The sequence below is a fragment of the Paroedura picta genome, chromosome 8, assembly GCF_049243985.1.
Source record: "Paroedura picta isolate Pp20150507F chromosome 8, Ppicta_v3.0, whole genome shotgun sequence".
In the NCBI taxonomy this organism is placed as follows: Eukaryota; Metazoa; Chordata; class Lepidosauria; order Squamata; family Gekkonidae; genus Paroedura; species Paroedura picta.
Genome location: NC_135376.1, coordinates 9,061,783 through 9,088,394, shown reverse-complemented (window position 1 = coordinate 9,088,394; position 26,612 = coordinate 9,061,783). Strand labels below are relative to the sequence as shown.

The following is a 26,612-nucleotide window of genomic DNA, read 5'->3' as shown; positions in this document are numbered from 1 at the left end:
CCATAGCTTTTCTCCCCAGGAGCAAGCGTCTTTTAATTTCTTTGCTGCAGTCCCCATCTGCAGTGATCCTGGAGCCCAGGAAAATAAAATCTGTCACTACCTCCATTTCTTCCCCATCTATTTGCCAGGAATTGAGAGGGCCGGATGCCATGATCTTTGTTTTCTTGATGTTGAGTTTCAAGCCAACTTTTGCACTTTCCTCCTTCACCCGCATCAACAGGCTCTTTAATTCCTCTTCGCCTTCTGCCATTAGAGTGGTATCATCTGCATATCTGAGGTTGTTGATATTTCTCCCTGCAATCTTAATTCCAATTTGTGACTCATCTAACCTCACCTTTCTCATGATGTACTCTGCATACAAGTTAAATAGGCAAGGCGACAGTATACAGCCTTGCCAAACTCTTTTCTCAATTTTTAATTAATTAGTGATTTCATGCTCGGTTCTCACTGCTCCTTCTTGACCTGCATATAGGTTTCTTAAGAGACAGATGAGATGCTCTGGAATTCCCATCTCTTTAAGAACTTGCCACAATTTGTTGTGCTCCACACAATCAAAGGCTTTAGCATAGTCAATGAAGCAGAAGTAGATGTTTTTCTGGAACTCCCTAGCTTTCTCCCATGATCCAGCATATGTTGGCAATTTGATCTCTAGTTCCTCTGCCTCTTTGAAGTCCTGCCTTATTTCTGGAAGTTCTCGGTCCACATATTGCTGAAGCCTAGCTTGTAGGATTTTGAGCATAAGTTTGCTAGCATGAGAAATGAGTGCAATAGTGTGGTAGTTGTTGTTGTATTCCTTCCTAACTGATCATTATTATTTTACCACACATTTTCCTCAACTCCCAAGGCCAGAAACCTCCTTTCTAGTTGGTATATTTACAGCAAACTTCAGCTCCCATTTACTTTTCTGAATTTACTACATGACATAAAAATGAAGCCAGCAATTTTGCAAGAGCATCATAAGTAAACAAGAAAGAAGAGTAATTTTTAACGCCTCTACAGAGTGTTGAAAGCAAAGGTTTCATACTTGGCTTAGCAGCATGTGAATGACAGAGAGAAATTAATTGGCTACAGCTGGTGATAATTGTGATGTAAGAGGATTTACTGAATGGGTGTTTTAAGTGTTTTATTGTTCTTCCTCTTGTTCAGCTGTTGTTGTGCAGGTTAAAGGGATAATGTAGTGGGCAGGTCCATAACTGGGATGGGATAGGAAGATGGGGAAGCCTAAGTAGTATGCCAGAGGAGTAGCTTGCTTTCAGAGGTATAAGTATTTAAAGCATATTCAAAGAAGCATTATATTCTGTCTTAAGTAAAATAGCAGAAAATGGTTGATCTGGAATCGGGCAAAAATCAGTGTAGAACTCAGAGATAAGACTGGTTTAGGTAAATTATAGTGCAATCTTAAACCTGAGCCAAATAGTTTAGGATAATGAAACATGATTCAGTATTTACACCTATATTATGTACCCAGGAATGCAATGGGTGCTAGGATGCAGGCCTGCATTGTTGTCTTTATTTTAACAACAACAACAACAATACTGAGACGTTCCTGGCCCTTCTTTCCCTGCTGGATCTTGAGATCCGGCATGATGAAGTGGTTTAAGAGTAGCAGAATCTAATCTCAAGGGTCAGTTTCAATCTCCTACGCCTCTTCCATGTGCAGGCAGCTGGGTCACCAACCTCCAGTTGGGGGCCCGGAGATCTTCAGGAATAACAACTGATCTCCAGGCATCCATTTCTCTGGGGGGGGGGGAGCTGGAAGGAAGAAGGAAAGAAACAAAGAAAGAAAAAAGGAGGAGGAAGTAAAGAAGAAAAAAGGAAGGAGGGATGGAGGGAAGGAAGATGAAGGAAAGGGGATGAAGGAAGGCAGGCAGGAAGATCCTGCATTGAGCAGGGGGTTGGACTAGATGGCCTATATGGCCCCTTCCAACTCTATGATTCTGTGATTCTGTGAAAGAAAAAAGGAAGGAGGGAAGGAAGGAGGAAAGACAGAAAAGGAAGGAAAGTAAACAGAAAAAAATGAAGGAAAAGAAGCAGAAAAAAGAAAGGAAGGAAAGGGGATGAAGGAAAAGAGGAAGGGAAGAAGATAAAAAGGCTCTCCCATGCACACCCACTCAGTAGGGCCATGAAGGAGAACCTCAAAGCCAGTCTGGTACCCATAGGGCAACCTTTCCCAGGCCTTCTGAGTCACTCCCACAGAGTCAGGAGGGCACCAGAGAAGTGCCCCTAGGCTACCCTGGCCCCAACAGGGTCAGGGGGTAGCCATTTCTAGGTCTTCTGTAGCCCATCTGGACTTGGGCAGGCCACATAGAGGCTTCCCCAGGTCACCACAGGTGTCATGCAACCAGCAGGTGGCCTTTGCAGGGCCTGGTGTGACCCCCCTTTCTGAGATGGACCAGCAGATTGGGTCAGCACTTCTGACTGGAAGGAGGAAGGAGAGGAGGCCAGGGGCTGGGTGGACTTGCCCTCAGCCATCCCTGGGAGAGTGGACACTCCCTATTGGCCTACGCTCTTGGACAGCTAATCAGGTAGGTGATGAGTCATCTGCATATGTTTGGGTTTTATTTTAAAAGTTGAGAAAGGATGAGCTATGGTAAGGCCACAGAATTTGGTCCAAACCCTAAATCATTGTAGAAGTGTCATGCCATTCTTGTATGAATTTCCTCCACTAACCATATGTAGGTTGTTGGCATAACCTATTTCATACAACAAACTGGAGTCTGATTCAAGGCTTACCAACCAGGAGACTTCTAATGACAATCTGCCTACAGGGGCAGTAGGATTGCCAGTTTTGGTTTGGGAAATTCCTGGATATTTGCTGGATATTTGGTAGAATCTGAGGAGGGAGCGATCTCAGCAGGGAACAATGCCATAGTGTCTACCCCCCAAGCAGCCACTTTCTCCACAGGAACGGATCTTTGTCATCTGAAGATAAGTTGTAATTCCAGAAGATCTCCAGTCCCCACCTAGAGGTTGGCAACCCTAAGAAGAAGGTATGAAATAGGCTATGCCTCCCAACCCACTTAAGGCTGGTAAGGGAAATTTACATAAGACATTGATTATTCTTTTGCAAGGCCACTGGCATGTTGCTTATACAGTGCTCTAGGGTTTCTTTACTGTTGGGAAATCCCTGAAACATTCTTTAGGCTTCAAGAAACCCCAGATGTGGAGCATTCATGCAGAATTTGTTTGGGATACATAGCTGTGTACATGCCCATCTCCCCTTCCCACCCCCTCCTGAAGGCCCATCATTGGCCATGGGGGCGGCAGGTTAACATAACTGTATATGGTCATATCACCCAATAAATGTTTAACAGTTTTAAAACATTAAAAATTAACTCCCCCTCATTCACGAAACCCCTCCAGGACTTAAAAAAATAACCCGGATTTCACAAAACAGTGGTTGAGAAAGCCTGCCATAGTGTATTAACTAAAATAGCAATATTTATTATTTAATGTATATTTATTTATTTCCAATTATTTCTGTAGACAGTGAGAAATTTCACTGGCTGTATTCAGATACTCTGTGGACATCCCATAGAGCTTTGCCCAAATTCTAGAGTGTTACACCAATATAACATTGTGTGAACGAGACCTTGGGGTACTTGTGGATTGTAAACTAAACATGAGCAGGCAGTGTGATGCAGCGGTAAAAAAGGCAAATGCCATTTTGGGCTGTATCAACAGAGGCATCACATCAAAATCACAAGATGTCATAGTCCCATTGTATACGGCACTTGTCAGACCACACTTGGAGTACTGTGTGCAGTTCTGGAGGCCTCACTTCAAGAAGGACGTAGATAAAATTGAAAGGGTACAGAGGAGAGCAACGAAGATGATCTGGGGCCAAGGGACCAAGCCCTATGAAGATAGGTTGAGGGACTTGGGAATGTTCAGCCTGGAGAAAAGGAGGTTGAGAGGGGACATGATAGCCCTCTTTAAGTATTTGAAAGGTTGTCACTTGGAGGAGGGCAGGATGCTGTTTCCGTTGGCTGCAGAGGAGAGGACACGCAGTAATGGGTTTAAACTTCAAGTACAACGATATAGGCTAGATATCAGGAAAAAAAACAGTCAGAGTCGTTCAGCAGTGGAATAGGCTGCCTAAGGAGGTGGTGAGCTCCCCCTCACTGGCAGTCTTCAAGCAAAGGTTGGATACACAGGGCCATTTCGCACGGCTTCAAAATAGCACAATGGTTGCTAATTGGAAACGCTACTAATTTGCCATAACCCACGACGTCGTAGACAATCTGCAACAATCCTGAAACCGACCCGCAAAAAGCGCTTCGTTGTAGCGCTTTCGGGGGAATCCAGAAAAGTGGATTCACCCTCCGGATAGCGATACACTCCTGCAACCAATCTGCAACAGTAGCGCTAAAGACCTGTGCGTTACCATTGTTGCTGGTTCTTCAAAGTCCCTCCCCCTGGCTCTCTCCTCCAAACTTCCGGCGAAGCGATCGCCATTTTTTTTTCTCCGAGCGAGCGGGGATAAACGCACCAGCGAGCCTCTTTCTGTTTAGAGGCTTCCCTGGCTTCAGTCCTTCACCTTTAGTCACTAAGCACAAACCACATAAAAGCCCGTTTGCTGAAATAAAGTCCCTTTATTTTTTACACATAAATTCAGCCGAAAATCGGGCCCGTGAGAGGGGGGGGGGATTTCTTTTTTATCACTCGAGGCAGCGTGCAAACGATCATACAATCAAACGACAGCTCACGTTAGGCAGCTGGATGGGTCTCTCCGTAGCAACGAATCTACCTAGATTCGTTGCTATGGGTCGTTTTTTTTTTTTTAAAAACCTTTCTTAAAGGGAAAGGGGCTGTTTGGGAGCATGCTAACGGCTGCCCATTGGCTGCTTGACGGCCAGGGGCGGGACGAGCTTGGCAATAGCGCTTCCTTTCTAGCGATTTCTGCCGAGACCGGAAGCCTGTGGGAAACGCTAAAAAACGCAACTGATTCCACTACAAAGGCAGGTATGCATAACGACGAATTCCACTATTTTAAATGGCGATTTTTCATTCCGCAAACAATTTGCAACAAAGATCCCCGTGCGAAAAGGCCCACACTTTTCTTGGATGCTTAGGGCTGATCCTGCGTTGAGCAGGGGGTTGGACTAGATGGCCTGTATGGCCCCTTCCAACTCTATGATTCTATGATTCTAACATCATTTGTAGTGTTGCCATATCCCCGCCTAGTCCCTGGTGCAGGATGTGGGGTAGGGTTGCCAGCTGTAGGTTGCGAAGCTCCTGGAGATTTGGAGATGGAGTCTAGGCATGACAGAGTCCTCAGTGGATAACAATGTCATAGATTCCATCCTCCAAAGTATCCATTTTCCCCCATGGGAATTGACCTCTGTCACCTGGAGATGATCTATAATTCTGGTGAATCCCTAGGTACCACCTAGAAGCTGGCATCCCTAACTTATTAGCCGGAAGTGACATCATTGCCCCTTCTCGTACTTCTAGTAACCCTCTTCATGGCTGTCATAGACAGATAGGTTTATGGTAGTGTCTAAATGCAGTTGGTGAGTATTCTCTCTGTATATGCTTAAGATTAAGCTGCATTACACACACACACCCTGTTTTAATGCAATTTCAGTTAACAGGTTTTATTTGAAATGAAATCAAAATTCATAAATCCACTAAATTTTACCTCATTTCTTCTGGTGCAAAAGTAAATTAAATTGCATTCACTTTCATTAGTTTTTATTCCACTGCATTTATATATAGAAATACATAATTACATGCTTGTGTTGTCATGGTAATTTAGGCCTGGAATTGTCAAGTGCAACAGTTTTTCACTGTTATCTGAAACACAGCAATCCAAAGGCAACATGGTATTGTATATCAATAGGACAATAGGATTACAGTTATATGGTTCTATCTACCTATATAAACCATTATACGCACACACAGTCTATGTGAATATTAATCTTATACATATGCACATGCATTTCAGAGAGTCGTGTATTTTACTGATGACAGAGAATATTGCAGATCTTCAACTACAGAGCCTATTTTTTTTCTTTTATTTATCATCTGTATTTCTTGTTGAGACTCAAGGCGTTATTCCATTATATAATTATAAAAACCACACAATAAAGACCAGCATAATACATACAATAAACAAAGCAATGAAATTGGATGACATCATTAGGCAATAAACAAAACAGTACAATTGGATTATACTGTTAGAGAAGAATTAAATAAAATTGTATCATGTAAATAATTTGCAGGTAGGGAAAGAAAACTTCTTAACGCTTTTCACAGATAATTCAAAACAACAACGTTATTCCCAATATAAAACTTGCCATTTTGCTAGTTTTCTGTTTCTTTTCATCAACTGACCTTTAGTAATACATCATTCACAATTACAGACCATGCAAAAGAAATAGCCTAGAATTTCAGCAAAAACATTGCTCAAACATAAAGAAGCTGCTGGATTAGAGGTTTCAGATATTTATAAATACTAGAAACACAATTATAAGTACATATTAGGACTCCCAGAAATTTGTGACTGTTCATTAATTATTTGTATTTCAGGAAGGTGGATTGAATGAAAGAGACTTTATTCAATTGATTGTTTCAGTTCTTTAGAGCAGTGGTCCGCAAGCTTTCGCCCGCTGCGGACTGCTGCGGCATAGTGGGGGGAGAGGGCGGCCCATGGGCCCGCACATGCGTGGCAGCCCCAGCGCAAACGCGCATGCGCGGACTGCTGCGCACACGCGTTTGCGCCCAGCAGGGGCGCAAACACGTGTGCGCTGCAGTCCGCGCATGCGTGTTTGCGCCGCCGCCATGCCAGCGGCCGCGGCTCCCCCTCCTGGCCCCTCCGGGCCGCCAGCAAATCGGCCGCTAAAGCGGCCGATTAGCCTGCGGCTCGGCAAGCTTCTCTTCCCTCCCCTCCCGAAATAAGAAGCTTGCCGGGCCGCGGGCTAAACGGCCGCTTTGGCAGCTGATTTACTTGCGGCTAGCGAGCTTCTCGCTTCGGGGGGGGAGGGAAGAAGGAGCTGCGGCCCGGCGCCAAGGCCTTTGCGGCCCGGCACCGGGCCACGGCCCGCGGGTTGGGGACCACTGCTTTAGAGTATGGTACAATGGAAACAATTCTTTAATATTTCTCAATAGCTTTCTGTGTTCTATCACAAGGAATTGATTCCTATAACTAAATTTTTAGGAAACTAATTCATTTGAAATTATTGTCAGAACTAGACTAGTTAGTACAGGATAGTCAAGTGCTCTCCTTGGAAAGTATTAGTTTAAAAAATGGACGTTTATTATAGTCCTGTATTCCAATATTCTCAAGTTAGAATTATTGTCTTGAAACCCAACAGAAATAGCATCCTGCAAGATAGTAAAATCAAATTCTGAATAGTTGACACCATTGACATCCAGTGGAGATCATAAGGAGTTGGATAGGTTTCAACATAAGTGGAACAAATGTTTTTGGCAGGAAATCTCTTCAATTGGCTGGAAAAGGATTTGAGCTAAAAGCTTTCATGAGGTGGTATCAACAAAAATGAGAATGAACTTGTACAAAATTCAGTCCCACTGATATTTGAAACCTTATATCTTGGATATATCATTGTCCATGGGGTTGCAATGGGTCGGACACAACTTCGCACCTAACAACAGCCATCTTGGATGTACATATAAGCCAGTTTTTTATACTTGTTGGGAATGTCAAAGCTTAGGGATGATTTGTTGCACATATTTTACTCATGACTAGTAGTAAATCAATTCCAGGAAATTACTTTGGAATAATAAGAAAAATGACTGGACACAGATTGCCGTTCGATCCCAAGTACTTTTATTGGGATTTGTTAAATACCTTGTGATGAATGTTTATTTAGAGCTCATATTGGACTTGATGACTTGGGTTTTAATTTTAATAGCTGCTCACTGAAAAACAATAGACACTTCACTGTTGATAGACAAATATAAATGAGTGTGGGATTTCATGCTTATAACAAAACTAACGCTGGAAACAAAATTCTGTTGATAAATTTGTAGGATAAATTGTAGGATAAATTTGATGACAAATTCCATGATAGTAGTAACCAGAATTTGATAGCTGGTGCTTCTCCAATAAAGCAAATAGCACCTTGAGTGTGACACTAGAACGGAACTCAACAAAATCTGATGATGGTTAAGCAATGCACTAGAGGAGCTGAGTTCAGAAGATGTGTCCAATGAACAGAATTAAGTCTCTATTGGGGAATTTCATGAATAGTTTAGAGATAATGGAAACTCAACAAAAAATAACATTTAAGAAATCATTACCTTTCATACTTTGGGTTTGCCACATTCCTATTCTGTTTGTAAAAATGTTCTATTGAGCAACTTTGTTCTGTGAAATGACATGATAGCATTGGCTTCCGTTTGATTTCTGGATCCAATTCAACGTTTGGGTCTTAACCTTTAATGCCTTATGTGGTCTGGGCCCTGTGTATCTGAGGGACCGCCTCTCTGAATATGTTTTTCAGAGAGCACTTCATTCTAGCAATACCAACCCAATAAGGATCCCTGGCCCGAAAGAAATATATCTGGCCTCAACCAGAGGAATGAGCCGGTGGAATGATCTTCCCAGCAAAATCAGGGCCTGGACAGAACTTGGTAAGTTCCACTGGGCCTGCAAAACTGAGCTCTTCTACTGGGCTTACAGCAGAGATCAGCTAAATGGAAATAGAACATAGTCATTTGAAGTAACAGTGAAAAAGTAACAACATGAATTAAAATGGTTTGTTGTTGTTGTTAGTTGCAAAGTCGTGTCCGACCCATCGCAACCTCAAGGACAATGATCCTCCAGGCCTTCCTGTCCTCTACCATTCCCAGGAGTCCACTTAAGCTCGCACCGCCTGCTTCAGTGACTCCATCCAGCCACTTCATTCTCTGTCGTTCCCTTCTTCTTTTGCCCTCAATCACTCCTAGCATTAGGCTCTTCTCCAGGGAGTCCTTCCTTCTGATGAGGTGGCCAAAGTATTTGAGTTTCATCTTCAGGATCTGACCTTCTAAGGAGCAGTGAGGGCTGATCTCCTCTAGGACTGACCGGTTTGTTTGCCTTGCAGTCCAAGGGACTCTCAAGAGTCTTCTCCAGCATCAGAATTCAAAGGCCTCAACTCTTTGACGCTCAGACTTTTTTATGGTCCAACTTTCACAGCCATATATTGCAACTGAGAAGACCATAGCCTTGACTAGACACACTTCTGTTGGCAGGGTGATGTCTCTGCTTTTTAGGATGCTGTCTAGATTTGCCATAGCTTTCCTCCCCTGGAGCAAGCGTCTTTTAATTTCTTTGCTGCAGTACCCATCTGCAGTGATCTTGGAGCCCAGTCTATTTGCCAGGAATTGAGAGGGTCCTGACCCTGGTTGAGGCCAAATGTATCTCTCGAGGGCCATTGATCACCAGCCTGTTTGAATTGGCTGAGCACAATGCCCCTCAGGGAACATAGTCAGTCAGATGGTCCCTTAAGTATGTGGGGCCCAGTCCACTGATAGATTTGAAGGTCAGAACCAAAACCTGGAACCTGACCCAGAATTCAATTGGAAGCCAATGCAACTTAATGTTGGCTCTCCCTGGTGTTCTATTGAGAACCTGCACAGCTGCATTCTGGACCAATTTACTGTTTTAGGAAATGGTTTCATTTATTGAAAAATGTATACATTTTTATTTTTAATTATAAATTTTACTGTTTATTGTTGATGCACATTGTTGTTTATTGCCTCAAGCTGGCGCATCTGATAGGCGTGGCATACACTACAAATCAGGGTTTAATTTTTTTTTAATTTATGGTTGGATTTATATCCCCCCACTTCTCCAAGGACTTGTGGCATCTTACAATAAAAACATGGATAAGTTAATAAAATCCCAATAAAACCCCCAGCAGCCCTCCATGAATGGCAGCCAAAAACACCTTCTAACTCCAGAGCAGACCAACCAGGGTGCGTGCTCTAGCCTGAGGGGGGACCACTATGATCTTACTCTGGCCTCAACCCAGGATCTGGCAGAAGGACTGCATTTTACAGGCCCTGCGGAATTGTGACAGCTCAGTCAGGGTTCTCAGTTCTCCTGGAAGCTCATTCCAACAGTTTGGGGCCAGGACCTGAAAAGCCCTGGTTCTGGTTGAGGCCAGGTAGACATCCCTGGGGCCAGGAACCACCAACAGATTAATACCCCCACAGTGAAGGGCCCTGTGGGGAGCATAAGGAGACAAGCAGTCCCTCAGATAAATATATAATAAATAAAAGTACAGTTGGTGGACAGTGAGCCTAAGAGGGCCAAGGGTTGAGGAGCAAATAGCTCCACTCAGTGGACACCTGTTGGCATTGCATTTGAGGTGTAAACTGCACCATCCCGTGGTGACAGACGCTATTGCTTCTGAATCATACAAAGTGTTTAGAGGTTTGGATATCTATCCTACCAAAGAGCTATTGGTTAACCCTTCCTTCATTTTTTGGAATGAGCTACCACCCACCATCAATGATCCCAATGAAGGGGAAAGAGTCCCTGAGAGTTTCCATTGGAAATGATTTTGGAGGAATCGTGACAGGGTGTGTGTGTGGGGGGGTGTAAATTATACTGAAGTGGGAGACTGGATTTTAGAGTGTTGGCTCAGGAGAATGAGTTGGGTGCCAAATCTCAAACAATCAGAGAGAAATGGTAAAGAAAGGGAGGACCCTGTAGGGCCGGGGATACCAAAATCTGAGGGTGTGGCAGATAGGATGGTGGGAGGAGATGTTGTAATAGAAGAGGTGGATGTTTTAGCCTAATGGTGTTCTTCCTTGGTTTTCTCAAGGCTGGGCACCATGCAGCTATATTCATACCCCTTTTAATCTCTGTCCCATCCCCAGAGATGCTGGGATAGAGGCTAGGATGAGTAACTCATCTCCAACACTGGTATTATGCAATGCCAGGTTGATAAATAACAAAAGTTCGACTCTGCAAACATACTTTGCAGAACATGAGGTAGACCAGGCATGCATAATCAAAATCTGGGCGAGGTATGGAAAGATGTTCACCTTGAAAGAACTAGTTCCCCCCCTCCTGTGTTTTTGGTCCATCATCAGTCGTGGAGCTTGGGTCAGGGTAGTGGTGGCAATACTGGTCTGGGAGGCTTTCTCCTTCCAGGCACTCCCAGCATCAATGATCCCAGTTGTTGAGTGCGTTGGTCTGGGGTGGGACCCGGTCAGGGGTTTGCCTATCTGGTTGGTGTACTGTCCACCTAACACCCCGCCAGATGCCCAGTTGGGTCTGCCAGAGGTGGCAGCTGTCTGGGTGCTGCAATCTCCCAAACTTGTGATTCTGGGGACTTCAAAGTTCATGTAGATCAGCCATCTTCTGGAAGTGACCCAAACCTGGTGACATCCATTGTGCCACTAGGCACAAGTTGTTGTAAGTTGTTGCTGGCCCTACTTCAATCCTGGATTTGATCTTTGGTGTGGGTATGAATGTGGATCTGATGGCAGTGAACCCCATCCCATGGTCAGGCCACTATACCGCCTCTTCCCTGTATAGGCAGGGGGCATATTTTATCCTGCTCACAGATACTTATGGATCCAGATGGATTCCTGAATGCTCTGAGGTATCCAGTGCCACCTGGTACCTCATTAGATGGTTTGGCCAGCGACTGGAACAGTCAGATGCTGGTTGCTTCCCAACATCCTCTCTGTTCCTGCCTCAAGCTAGCACCCTGGTATAGTGAGGAGCTACACAAGAGCTGGTGGCCCTTTGGCTGCCTTTGTAGGTTATCTTTGTTGGCTTCAGACAGCTCTCATTAATCAAAGTGGATAGGTTGCTAACTTCAATGAGTCCGACCACGTGTCCTCTTGATCTCTGTCCATCTTGGTTACTCAAATCAAGTGACAAGAGCATTGGAGGCCCCCTTCAGCAAATTATTAACCTCTCCTTACCTACCAGAGTATTCCCAAGGGGGCAATGGTGCGACCTGTGTTGATGAAGCCATTGTTGGATCTGCGGGACCTGGCCAGTTACTGTCCTATCTTGCATTTCTGAGGAAGGTTGTTGAAAGGGCTGCTGTGAACCACCTTACCTAGATGAAGCTTTAGCCTATGACCTATTCCATTCTGGCTTCCGACTTGCCTATGGGGTGGAGACAGTTCTGGTCATCCTGACAGATTAGCTCTGTGGCCAGCTGGGTTGGCACTGCTCATGATGTTAGAACTTATGGTGGCAGTGTTCAACATAATAGATCATGAGCTTTTGGCTTGCCAATGCAGGAATTCAGGGAACAGCATTACAATGGCTGATCTTTCTCCATGGCTATGGACAGAGGCCTACAGTGTGAAATAATCACGCCTCTGTGAACTCCTTTGTGGAGTTCTGCAGGGAGTGGTCCTATCTCCCACATTATTCAACATCTTCATGTGCCTTCTAGCCAAGCTGGTCCAGAGTTTTGGATTTGGGTGCCACCTAGTATGACACCTAGCTCTATTTCCTAATGGTCGTCCACTTGGACACACCTCAAGAGACATTTGACAGTTATTTGGAAACAGTGATGTTCTCATAGAATCATAGAGTTGGAAGGGGCCATACAGGCCATCTAGTCCAACCCCCTGCTCAACGCAGGATCAGCCCTAAGCATCCTAAAGCATCCAAGAAAAGTGTGTATCCAACCTTTGGTTGAAGACTGCCAGTGAGGGGGAGCTCACCACTTCCTTAGGCAGCCTATTCCACTGCTGAACTACTCTGGATCAAGCAGTCATTTGAAACTCAACCCTTCCAAGATAGAGGTCCTGAAGCTGGATAGGAAAGGACCAGGAGAGGAAGCATGCCTGCCTAGCCTAGATGATGTGTGGCTAACCGATGCATCATCAGTTAGGAATTTACATGTGATTCTTGATCCCTCCCAGTCTGTGTAGCTCAACTGGCATTCTACCATCTCTGCCAGTTCAAGCTACTGGCACAGTACCTGGCCCCAGGGCAGCTAGCCACAGTGATCCATGAGACAATTACCTGCAGACCAGATTTCTGTAACTCACTCTATGCAGACCCAGCAGCTCAGGCCTTCATGAAAACATCCAGGAGGCCCCATATGCTAAGGTGACCAGATTCTCCCACTTTTGGATGGGCATCTGGGGGTACCTGGCAAATTGTACTTATGTTGAAATTAAAATATATATATTACAATACTATTTTTGCGTTCTATGAAACTTTTTGTTGCTCCATATAGACCAAATTTTTAATCAAGAACCCACCCCGGTCAATGGTGTCCCGCTTTACCAATGTTAAAATCTGGTCACCTTACCATATGCAGCCTATTCTTAGGCAACTGCACTGGCTCCCAGTTGAATTCTGGATCAAGTTCAAGGTTTTGTTTTTGACCTTTACGGCCATTTGTTGTCTGGGCCTGGTGGGGAGGCAGAAACAAAGATCCTAGCCAAGGCTAATTTTTATTGTTTTAATTATAACTAACTTTTAACTTGTTGTAAACCACCGTGAGTCAGTAACCCTGAAAGACATGGTGTAGAAATCTTTAAAAATCCAAAAAAAGAATTTCCTGCCCAAAACAGACCAATAAGGACAGATTAACCATATGGCATGAAAAAAAAATAGTGCAGTGATATCACCCACTTTTTCTCATTGGAGTACAGAACACATTCCCAAGAGAAAATTGGATTTAAGAAAAGGTGCAGAGTACAGACACAGGATTTGAATTATATACTGACTCAACTTTTCTGATAATTGAAAGTGAGCTGTGAGTGCAGAAAAGGTGGTATATAAATGTAATAAATACAGGACCATATAAATGTAATATAAATGGAAAGAATATAGAGAAACTTCAGTCAAGTGTTTAAAGTTTATTTATAAAAACTCACAGTATGTTTAAGGCATTGGAAATAACAATACAAAAGGGAGAGTAGATCTTTGTGCCCCTCACCCAGGAAGCCTGTCATTTATTTTGAAACTGGAAACTGGGAGAATCAGACAAGTAAAATGCACCACAGGATAAGGTGCTGCATTGGTGCAGAGGAAACAGCAAAGAGGCCACGTTGCCTCCTTGACCCTCCTTTGCTGAATGAATAGTCTGAATGGTGGGAACCATTAACTGGGACTTCAGAGAGAATCTAAGTGGGTACACAGTCTTAAGTGGCTAACAAAGCAACAACAAATCACCAAGACACCAAAACAGCTTCTACTCCCTACCCTCTATCTATCATCTTCCTTGGATGCAAAGTGAGCTTTGCATTTTTGGGACCATAGAATGACCTTGCCATTTTAACTCAACAGGATTCTTGCCTTTCAAAATATAACAGGATTGTTTCTGTTCTACTCAGGCCCAAGGAAAGGACAGTCCACAAAGGACCAGCCACTGGATCTGTGTGACTATCAAGCAGTACTATGGATCTTGATTATAAACCACTATTAGGAACATTTTGTGTTCACTCTGCCAGAAGTATGCCTCCATCTTCAGCCAAGAGTTGCTCTTCCTGAGCAGCTACCTAGTTAGAGTTTTCCACCTTCATAATATACTACACTCTAGATGACAGAGTCAGGACAGATGTAACTTTCAGATAAACTGTTGTCCCATACAACCTGGCAAAAGTCACAGGCAAAAATAATTGGGGTGGAGACCTAGCCCTGGCTACAAGACAAGATGGAGCTCTTAATTCCCCATATAATCCTTGTTGAATCCCAGCCTTTGCTTGTTCACATTTTCCAGGCAATAGAGGCTGAGGAGTGTGCAAGAGATGTGGAAGTGAGGAAAGGACCAAGAGAGAATAATGGAATATTATGTGGACTTCAAGAAAACTGGCTTCAAGAAACGAGGCTTCGAGAAAACTGTAGATGATCAACTATAGTCAGTGTTCCAAGATGGGAGAGGGCTCTATAAAGCACATATCTATTTTCTGGGAGGGCCTCCATGTTTAGATGTCAAGTGAACATCCACACAAGATCTCCCACATTTGGCTTGGTCCAACTGCTTGTTTAGAGTTTGGTGCAATGTGATTGCCATTCTTGGAGCATGTCTTCTGTGTTAGAGACAGGGTATGGGGGTGCCACAGGATGGAAGAATCAAGGGTGGCCATTAAGAGTGTATGTATGGCCACCCTTGATTCTTCCCTCCTAGACCTTAGCAATAAGCTATGATATAAGCTAAAATTAAGGTGACCAGATATCTGGCCCTGCAAGGTGGGACGCGCCGTGGCAGTAGCATGCGGACCCCCTCCCTCCTCCTCCTCTTCCCTCCTCCCTGACCCTTAGAAGGGCGGTGGCGGAGCGATGGCAACAACGGGATGGGGAAGGAGTCAACATGTCCATATATGCTAATGTCACCCAATACATGTTAAACCATTTTTTTTTAAATATGTAAAAACTTAATTAATACCCACCCATTAGGAAAACCCTTCCAAAACCCTTTACAAAACTCTGGTTGAGAAACCTGCTTTAGAAGTTTGCTGTCTATCTGGGTGAAGAGAATGGCAATTGGTATGTCGAAGAGGGGTTTTTGTACCTGAAAGCCAGGTTGTAGTAAAGCCCATTAGAGCAAATACACAGGTGATTATCTGAACAATCACTACAGATAAGCAGCTTTTTTATGAAGCTTTCTTATTCGCCATCTACTAGGAATGATTATCTAGTTTGTGTTCTCTTGGCTCATTAACTAAAGGATCATTTAAATTTATATGTATTTATTATTATATTTGTATACCGCCAGCTCCCGGACCAACCGGACCAGCATACAATAGTATGCCCTCATGTGTTTTATGAAAGTGAGCCAATTTATTTGTTTAGTTTTGTTCCTATTTCAATTGCACCTCATCCTATGATTATACTACTGAATTATACTACTGAATTATTAATACAATAGTATGCCCTCATGTGTTTTATTATTCTTATTATTATGTTTATACTAGTAACCAAGCCCGCTGTACCTAAAATACAGCGGCGCTAGGCATGGGAGCCCCCGGCAGTCGCTCCCTTGGTCGGCAGCCTGACGCGGTGAGAGGCGCAAAGCGCCTCTCGCCGCGTCAGGCTGTCGGGCAGGGAGCCCCCGGCAGCTGTGCTCCGCGCGACTGCTAGGGGCTCCCTTGGGCCGCTGGGCAGGGAGCCCCCGGCAGCCGCGCTCTGCGCTGGCTGCCTGACTGCACCGGCTGCCTGACGCCGGCTGCCGGCGGCCTGACGCATCGGAGGCCAAGTGGGCTTCCTTGGGGCCAGGGACCAGGAGGTTGGAGGTGGTAGAGCTCAAGGCGAAGAGGCGATCCCTCAGGTATACTGGGCCCAGACCTTATTCTATGATTATACAATTATTAATACAATAGTATGCCCTCATGTGTTTTATGAAAGTGAGTCAATTTATTTTTGGAATTCATATTGGGTCTAGGAACTTGAGATCTGGCCCAGCTAGGTAAAGCCCACATTCTCTGCTTCTATTAGGTGTTTGCAGGACTAGTGTACCACAATACTCATATGCATGGAACACATGAGTCTTACAAGCTGCAACACAGGATGGCTGGATCCAGCTTGTCTTACAAGTTATTGATGTACCTTTTACAAATGTGCGCGTCTTTTGATAATGACTGTCTGGGAGGGGCTCCACATGTGTACATAATTTCGGCTCATCTTATGACTAGTGCTAGCATTGCCCATGTTAGAGCCCACAATTTTGATTTGTGGTAATGTCACAGTTTGATTCACTATTGATACAGGATGATCTTGGGGTGCCTCCTTTGGCGATGTGTTATTTCTTGGAATACTTCAAGAACATATCCTTTGGGACATGACTTTATATGCTGCATGTAAAATTGGTGTAATGTCTTATGAGGGTATCCATCCTATTTCATCCTTTGTTCTACAAGTGGTCGTGAGAAGGCTGAGTTCTGCACTCAGCCTACTCAAAATAAGTATGCTAGTCTTAAGAGGAATTCAAGATAATGAAGAATCCAGCCATTCGGTGTTGCAAGTTTCTTATTCACATACGAATCCTGGGATTCCCTTTCCTTGTCCAACTGTGCATTTGTATGTATTCACAAAGCCCTGCCTTTCCTAAGAGGCTGGGTGGTCATGCATCTTCCCCATTGCTCTTTTGCCTTCTGATTTTCACTTCCACTATGATTGATTCTGGCTGCTGGCTGACCAGTGAATTACTTTCTATCCCAGAATACTGTGTCAGACCACTGGCCGAGTACCATCAGTCCAGGCTGGCCGCAGTCTTCTAGATCAGTGGTCCCCAACCTATTTATCACCGGGGACTGGTCAATGCTTGACAATTTTACTGAGGCCAGGGGGGGGTAGTCTTTTGCCGAGGGATGTCGCTGCCACCACCTGAGCCCCTGCTCCACTTGCTTTCCTGTCGGCACCCCTGAGGGTGCTGCCAGCAGCAGCTGTGCAGTGCCACACTGAGGGGGAGCCCCAGCCATGGCGGCTACCGGAGAGCACCAAAGGTGAGGCAATGGCAGAGTGGCAGGGCAGCCCCCAAGGCAGTAGCTGGGAAGGAGGATGAGGAGGAGCTGCGGCCCGGCACCGACTGATCCATGGATCCAAGTTCTAGATCTTTAGGCAGAGATGACTCATATATTTGGATAGGGATTTTGGTGACTGAAATATGCAGTCCTATGCATTCATAGCATGAGCTCACCTACTAAAGATAATGGGCTGTGTTTCCTGGGACGTAACTATGTAGTAAAACTTTGTAAAAAGTGTTTCATAATTTGTCTGCTTGCTGATTAAGAATGTATTCCTTTACAAATGCCCCAACCTGATGGATCATGCTTGTGTGACGCTGCTTGATTATGCATGAGGTGTCTGTCCCGTGTGGTCTTTTGGTCTGTGTGCTGTTGCTGGTGTTGTTGTTGTCAATAGTAATCCTTTGTGTGGGCATATCTCTGTGTACGGCTCGGGCATCCTGCATTAAACACAATAGCATGCTTACTCATGAATGAAATTACTGGAACCCTGTTGAGGAAGGAGTTCACAGCAAGATTCAAGGCCCAGCCTTGCAAAACAAATGGTGCAATTATATTGTGCCTGAAAACAAGTAGCTTTTAATGTGTCCATATGCTTAAGAAAAGAAAGAATTATAGACCAATGCTCATTCCCTTCCTCCCCTTTCTCTTTCCTTTTTTTTTAACCTTCTTCTCTTTTTATACAGTTTATCACCCATAATTTCAGGATGTGTTTTGTTTCTTTAAGCTGTTTTATCTCTCAGCTCATGAGGTCACTCATGTGTGAATTCTTTTGTTCGTCATCTCACCTTTTGCCTTGATGATAGAAAATTGATCGGGCCTTAAAGCACAAGTTCAATAGACAACCCCCTTGGTCCTTTGTCTAGGAGAATAGCTACCATTGAAGACCATGAGCAGGTTGCTATTAATATGACAGCCTCTCTCTATCTCCCACTGTAATTTATAATGAAATACCTAATCTCCATTATTTTGATCCAAGCAGGCGATCCCATGGAAAAAAAGTCTTTTCATCCAGTTCCCAATGGCAGTTACATGAGAAATGGCAAACCAATAATTTTTGTCAAGTTTTTTAAGCCAACAGAAATGCTTTTCCACTGCTACAGTTTCAAAAGGCACAGATAAAGCTCATTCACTGAGATGAATGAAAAAAGCCATCTGGGGTTTTTCTTTTTGACTTCCTTTCCTTTTTCCTCCATCCTTGTAATCAAATTTGAGCAAAATCAAATGGGGCTTTCTATGAAAGTACCTTTTGTTGATCTGAACGAGCTGGTAATTTACAAAATACCCTTCTTTTGTGAGAAAGGCTAAAGAAGAAGGGAAAAAAAAAAGAATCAGTAGCTTTTAAAGCCGGGCCTTGGTGGGACTCTAAATGCAGTGAAAGCTGTCTGTGTTGAGAGACTGAAATGCATTTCAAAGCCAGGCCTTACTCAGGGCACAAGGAAGAACAAACCTATATGTATTTTGTGGGAAGAAAAAATATGAATGGAAAGGCAGAAGGGGAGAGAGACAGAAAGAGACATCTGGATAATGCATGAATCGTTATTTTGGAGTTTCAGCTGTCTTCTTTGACAGATCATGGTTAAAAAGCAAGACTGACCTCACCATTCTGGACTGGCACAGCTCAAGATCATGGTCTTTAAACCTGAAGGTTTAGTACATTCTTTGGATGTTGGGACTATCTTCAAAGCCATCTGTATATTGTATGTCTCACTTATGAATGCTATAGGAGAAAAACTTAATCTACAACCCTCCCCATCTGTTCATATTTCACTCTTTTATTATACAGCTTTCTCTTTGGCAACTCACTGAAAACCAAAGGATAGCCCAGACACCAGAACACAACAGTAAGTTTCTGCTTTTTATTACTAATATTTTATGCTAAAATAGTAACTGCAGTAAAAATCCTTTGATTTGTTGTAGTTTTTGGAATGCTGTATTTGTTTCATGTATCAATTTGAGGTTCAAATGGTGTATCCTTATGTTCATAACAGTTCTGACAAAGGAACAGGGCAAGTGATTGCTACCTTTTAGTTGATGATCATCTCTTTAAAATCACAATAAAGTAGAAAGGAGAATGTAGAAAGAGATTTAATTCTTGCTATCTCTACAGAATTCAAGTTGGTAATACATACTTTCTGTTCCAATTATTGAATGATGCTCTGTATCTTGCACAAATCCTGTTGACACTATAATGCTGAAAACTTTAGAAATGAGCTAATATTTAGCTATTTGTTACATTTTAAAGACTAAGAGTCTAAAATAATTTTTCCCCCCTTTCAGTTGCTTTTAAACATGCAGTGTGGTTAGATTTTTTTTTAAAAAAAAAACATCCATGAATATGTATTCCTATTTTGATGCCCTCGTAGTATTTTGTTTTGAATCCAGTAAGGAAAAGCAATGCTCTTCCAATATTTTGGTTGGCAGTGGAAATACACACAGATGAGTGGAATAATGTGACATCAGAATTGGCACCAGAGTCTTAAACTCATCATGTATGAATAAGATCCAATGATGCATAGTTCCAAGCAGAGTGTTTAGAATCTGAGTGTTTTAAATGTGAGAAACCATTTGTGTAGATATTTGTTTTGACAATGCTTGAGTTGAACTATGCATAGATCTGTTAGATTTTTTGTGACAATGAGCCCTAGATTCTACTGTTGTTTTCTAAACCGATTATCCCCAAAGAGTTCCTTCATCTTCAATCAAATAAGGAAGTCAGGAAATGCTGTTTCATTCTTGATAACATTTTGAGCTGTCTGCTGCCTCCTAATGACTGACTTATCAAATAGCAAATGTGCCATATTTTCAGAGAGAGTTCTTTTTTAATCTGCATAGTGAATCTCATGTCTGTTTTCTTTTGCTGTAATGATTGCTCTATAACTTTTTATATTTCACCATCAGCAGCTTAGAACAAACTATATGTTGTTACATATCTACTGTCTGATGTAATTATTTAGTCATGCATGAAAAAGTATTTTGATCAATTGTAAATAATATGGAATTTAGCCATGCACTGTCAAGTATTAGGGCTGCCAGCTCTGGGTTGGGAACTGCCTGGGGATTTTAATAGTGCATCCTGAAGTGGCGAGGGGAGGGGAATGACCTCAGCAATGATATAATATTGAGTCCACCCTCCAAATCAGCCACTTTCTCCAGGGGAACTGATCTTGGTTGTCTGGAGATCAATTGTAAGAGTGGGAGATCTGGAGGTTGGTAATCCTGCCAAGGATTTTAATATTATTTGCACAAATGAAGCTAATGAGGTAAGCCTAAGGAGAAGGAAAACAGGACTGCTGTATTTAACAGTTATGCAGGAAAAGGGAATTTAATAGATGCAGCATATGCTGAATTTCCCTCTTCTGAATAAGGATCAAATAGACAGGAGATGTTTCACCTGATTACACTATTTAAGTCCAGTTCATTGTTACAAAGTGACTTGAAGTTTCCAGGTTAGGCAAAGTGACATTTATTTATTGCACTTGTGTACTGCCCTCCCCTAAGGTTCAGGGCGGGAAGAAGTATTAAGACTGTCACTTTTAAAACTGACTGTTTCATTGATGGTGTCAACAAGCAGTATCAAGATTTGAAAATTGGCAAGTGGATGGAAATCTGAAAAACTGTAAAGGTTTCAAGAAGTTTAAAGAATGTGAGAATAAAACTATGTACATGTGAGAAATAATTAACTATGCTGGAGTGAGATGCAGAAGAGCTAATTTGTGCCCCAACTATTGAACAGCCTCTTCTGGCTTTAATTTCAGAGACTGGGGCCACTGAGATAAAGCTCAGATGTGACTCAGTTCTGGGTTAATAAGGAGAGGTTGAGAAGTATGGCTTACAATGTTCTTTGGTGTGGATTATCTAGACAAGAGGTCCTTTTGATTAGATGATGCTGAGACTATTAGCATGATTTTGGTCCTTCACCTGCAAACTCCTCTTGTTGATCAAGAATGTGGCTACTGATCCTGGGCCCCAAAGAAGCACTTCAGATCTCAAACTAGGGCCAGAGCTTTCTCTGTCCTGGTCCCCAGCTGGGGGAATGAGCTCCCTGAAGATATCAGGGCCCTGCCTGAACTCCCACAGTTCTGCAGGGCCTGCAAAAGGGAGTTCTTCCACCAGTCATTTGGTTGAGGCTGACCAATCCAACAGCATCTGCTGGACCCCCAGAACACCCTCCCCATGATCTGAATCTAAACTGATCACCTAGGGCAGGGGTAGTCAACCTGTGGTCCTCCAGATGTTCATGGCCTAAATTCCCATGAGCCCCTGCCAACATTTGCTGGAAGGGGCTCATGGGAATTGTAGTCCATGGACATCTGGAGGACCACAGATCGACTACTCCTGACCTAGGGGATCATGGTTGGAAGTTAGTGTTGTTATTGTGAAATGATGTAATTCCTGTTGTCTTCAGTTATGAAATCCATTGTTACCACTGTTTCTGATGTTATGATGTCATGAAGCCTCAGGAGAGGGCGGTATAGAAATATAATAAATAAATAAATAAATAAATAAATAAATAAATAAATACTCAAACCACAGCTGAGAGCTACATTGAAGTGTTTTTGGAACTGTTGATATGTTCCATCTTAAATGACAGCAGCAAAGAAGCAAGATAAAATTAATTCAATATTAAAATAAAATAAGCAAGGTCAAGGACAAGTAGGCCTTCAATGGAGTCTGCACAGAGCTTTTATTCCAATCCCAGGTCGATTCAGTCCCTGCCATCTCCACTGAATGCGATTTCCATTTTTGATTTTGTCCGATTTAAATTTTCCCTCTGCAACAAGCATGATTGACCCTACCTTTATCCTGCAATATCTTAGAGCGCTTTTAACCCTCAATATTTGAAAAATCAGATTGAGAAAGCATGAGGAACTCCAGCTGCTTCGTATTTGCTGAAGAGGTCCATGGTAGAGAAGTGCTGATTGGCCAGGGCTGACTCTCTGGTAGAGAAGCCCTGATTGGCCAAGGCTGTAAGCCCTGATTTTCTCTCATCAGAAGCTGCAGAAGCCCTAATGTTTGTAGATAGAAATTTGCCTCGTGGTTTTTTCTCCCCCTCCTCTGCTGTTTCCAATCCTATACCCCCATTGTTCAAGAAAAGAAAACAAAGAAGGAGGCTCCTGCTGCGCTTGGTTCCCCCCTCCTGTTCTGAGCCTCTCTAAGCACGTTCAGAACACTTTTCGGTTTAATGGGGAGCGGGGGGAAAGAGAAAGACCCGAGTTCAAATCGATCTGGATTCAGCAGGATCCACAACGGAATAAACAATGTAAGTGCAGATTCAGCCCAGGACTAATGAACAGAAACATAAGCTTCTAATTATAGTAGGAAGGTAAGACAGTTTCTGAAAGGTACTTGTGAGATTTAACTGTTTTAGGCAAAATCTATTGACCAGTTTACCTGAGCATTTTCCCTTCGTATAGAATAGGTGGCAGACCCAAGATTAGGATGTAGAATAGTTATCATGATGTCCTTAGGAGAAATTGATCAGTCAGGACTACAACAAAAGTTTGGGAAAGACAAGCTAAAGGAGGTGGATCTATGCACTTCAGAGCCAAACAGAGTTAAAATTTGGAATATAATAACACCAGATTATTGTGAGCTGGCCAAAAAGACTTAAATTAAGAAACATTTTAAATGCTAATCAATCAATCATCTGCAGTCTGACCAGCCATATAGAATGGGTACATAGTCCTGTCAAGCACTTTAACATTTTAGCAAACCTGAAGAAAATTAAGACACTTGCTAAAAGGATTAAGGATTGGGGAAGGCACTGGCAAACCACCCCGTATTGAGTCTGCCATGAAAACGCTAGAGGACGTCACCCCAAGGGTCAGACATGACTCGGTGCTTGCACAGGGGATACCTTTACCTTTACCTTAAGAGGCTTAAAGACCAAGCCTGGGGACTGGTATATACAGAAATTCCAAGAGACGGCCTCTACTATGGTAGAAGACCTCTCACCAATATCAACAATATGACCCATTATGCACAGGGGTTTTAGCGCACATTCGGGGTGGAATGGCGGCGACTAAAATCACGGATAACGCATGGAGCCGGCTGCAACCGGCTGCAGCTTCGGTGCATGCCGCCGAAAAAGCCGCGTCAGTGAAATGCGGAAGAAAGCGCAGCTTCCGGGTGAGCGGGGCGCAACCAGAAGCGGCGCCCGGATCGGCGCGTGCATAATCGGTTACTCTGGGTTTTGCCGCCGTCGCACCCGCCCCGTGTATAACCGGTATGCCTTCCCCCTCAGCGTTTTCCATGTGACCCGAAATCGCCGTTTCGGCGGCCGTGCATAATGGGCCTAAAAAAGGAGATGTGCTTTTTCCACACTGTGATTCTTTGCAGGTACAATTTCTGTTGACATTCTTTCCTGCTTTAAGCAAATGACATTTCCTTTACATTTTTTGTTCTCTTGCTTTGAACGTTTGAAATCCATGGGTTGGATGCTACCATCTTTTCTACTTGATCTCATCCTCAGTGCAGCTTCCATTTTGTCCATTTGGGCCCCACAATAAATAGCATAGCCAGTAGGACAAGCAAATTGGATCCATCCTTACTCTTTATTTGTTGGATCATTTTCTTAGAGATGGTCTAGCCTGGGGAATAGGGGTGCTTTAATCATGTATTTGTGGGAAGTAGGAGACCTAGACTGCACCAAATGATTTTGTTTCTCCATTGTGCATTTATTGCCCACTGAAAATGCAAAAGTATATACATGTGCAGTGGAAATTTTCTGAGCCTTTTTCTCTGAGCCCTGCTTTTACCCGAACTTTGCCAAAGGATGGCTTTGTAAGGACTTTTAAATAAAATAAATTGTTATTTGAGGGTAAGTATCATGGCAGCCAGGTTTGAAGATGTTACCAAGATGATATTCAAGATGGTGGAAACTAGTGCAGATAGTGACAAACTCCAGGAGGATTTCTCTAAATTGAATGAATGGACATCAATGTGGCTAATGAAGTTCAGTGAAGGTAGGAGTAAGGCAATGCACACTAGACCAAAAATCCTAGTTTTAAGAATGGGCTTATAAATTCTGAACTGTTGGAGATTTTGGGACTGTAATGGAATGATCAACGAGAACATTGACTCTGTGTGTGGAAGACTCCCTTCTGGAAATTATTAGGAAAGGGACTGAAAAAACAACCATCTGTATTGATGTGGCCGCACTTGGAGTACTGTGTGCAATTCTGATCTGTATTCTTAAAATTAGGAATATTTTAACTTGAGAAAGAGAGAGCCTTCTCAGTAATAGCACCGGAATTGTGGAACAATCTTCTCTGGGATATTCATCTTCTTTGGTCACTATGTTTATCCTGTGGATGAGGACTCTCTTTTGTCTGGCATTTACTCACTGATCCTTCCTTCCCTCCTGTTGTTTTATTTGTTTTTTAGTTTTGGTTTTAATTGTTTTTATATGCTTTTATAATGCAAATAGGGGCCAAGCCCATTGCATTCAGGAATACCATGGGCGCTAGATTGGGGTGGTGGGGTGGAAGAACTCTGCAGACAGTCTCCTCCTCCCCCTAGGACCTGGAGAGGCTGCAGGCAAGCTATTAGGGAACTCACTGGCAGGGGCAGCTTTCACACAGCAGGGATCTGTAGTCTCCGAGCCTCAGAGGGAAGTGGAAGGAGGAGGGGGTGGTAGGGGTGGGGGACAGAAGGCTGGCCACTAGACAGACAGGCAAGCTGGTTGGAGGAGGAGGTACTCAGGGGTGGGACAGCCGAGTGGGTGTTAATTGCTGAGTGGCACTTCAGCCATGAGACACGCTCCTCTTCCAAGCCCTTACCAGAAATATATTATTTGGACAGATGTTTCATCTGATAACTGCTGTGGCTCTGATCTGGCAGAAAGTGGACATACACACTTTAGTATTAATAATAATTTCTTGCAGAGCTCGAAAAAGAGCAGAAGAGGGCAACTGTGATTAGGGAGTTTGGAGCATATTTCTTATGAGGAAAGGCTAAAAGGTCTGTTTTTTTCATTTTTAGAAGAAATATGAGTAAGGGGAGAAATAATTATGAGCTGTGCTAAGTAATGGGAGGAAGAATGTGGGAAACCTTGGCCATAATGAAAGAAAGAGGGAAAGATTAAGAATAAGGGAGAAGTCAAAGCATATTTTCCAGTTGTGAGCTGTATTTCTTTGGTGGTAGTATAGACGTAAGATGGAAAAATCTGACCTGAAGTTTATGGCTAGATCCCATACACTCATATCTAATTCTGTGCCACTGGTAGAGTCCTGTGATCGTTTTTGAAGTCAAATTAAATCTTTCAGCTGCTAATATTTATTTGAGGCAAAATCTAAGTGTGATAGGATATGGTTCACTCAAAACACAATAATTAAAAAATTAGCTGACACTTTTGTCATCAAATCAGGAAGCAGTCCAGAGTGCTATATTAGATACTGACTTGAACATTCCTTATTTTGTAGTTTTAGTCCTTTCCTGTTACAAACACTGCTGATTTCTTGTGCTTAGAAATTATCTCAGCTAATCAAGAAGTTTGCTTTAAGATGACCTTTCTTTCAACTAATTTTAGTTGATGATTTCAATGAATTTTAATTGATTTATTTCCTTTGCTATTTTCTCTGGCCTTTTGCCATATGTACTTTGGGTCTGAAGTGTGTGGGTTGATGTGGTTATTTTCCTACATGCTAAAGTATTATGAGGTACTAAATGCAAGCAGCGTTGGGTTCCTGTTGGGGAGGAAGGTGAAACATGACATCTTTTATAAAAATAATATTAAAATAATTTTGGGTACAGATTGCAAAGGATAAAAAGGATGCTTTCTCAGTCTGATTTCCTTAAATCACAGGATTACACAAATATACCATTCGAGTGCTTAAATTTCTCCCCTCACTGTTGCAGTATATGTTCTTCTTTATTTCCATGCATCAGTGAGGTTAAAATGTTTGCTCATAGATATATCTATGGCCACCCAACAGTTTTTATAGATGGCTCTTCACTGCCCCTTCAAGGATCGCTGCCTTGTCGTGGCAAAGGAGCTTCTGTAGTTCAGTGAAGCTATGAGCTATGCCGTGGAGGGCCATCCAAGACGGACAGGTCATAGCAAAGAGACAAAAGGTGATACACTGGAGAAGGAAATGGTAAACCACTCCAGTATCTTTGCCATGAAAACTCTATGGACAATTCCAAAAGGCAAATGATATGATGCCTATTCTTGAAGTTCCTTTGCAATACAACAGCTA

The 26,612-nt window shown here is 43.0% G+C and overlaps 1 long non-coding RNA gene across 6 annotated transcripts in view; it reads left to right on the top strand.

The window, feature by feature from the left end:
• The window catches only part of LOC143842954 (uncharacterized), a 461,327-nt gene that overhangs the window by 49,017 nt on the left and 385,698 nt on the right, over positions 1–26,612 (top strand). For 4 of the 6 annotated variants that reach the window (XR_013233404.1, XR_013233401.1, XR_013233402.1 and 1 more), the window contains one exon: positions 19,196–19,253. This is a non-coding gene — a long non-coding RNA (uncharacterized LOC143842954). Of the gene's footprint in view, positions 1–18,656; positions 19,110–19,195; positions 19,254–26,612 lie in introns of those variants that run through there. The other 2 variants (XR_013233406.1, XR_013233405.1) reach the window with 2 other exon arrangements.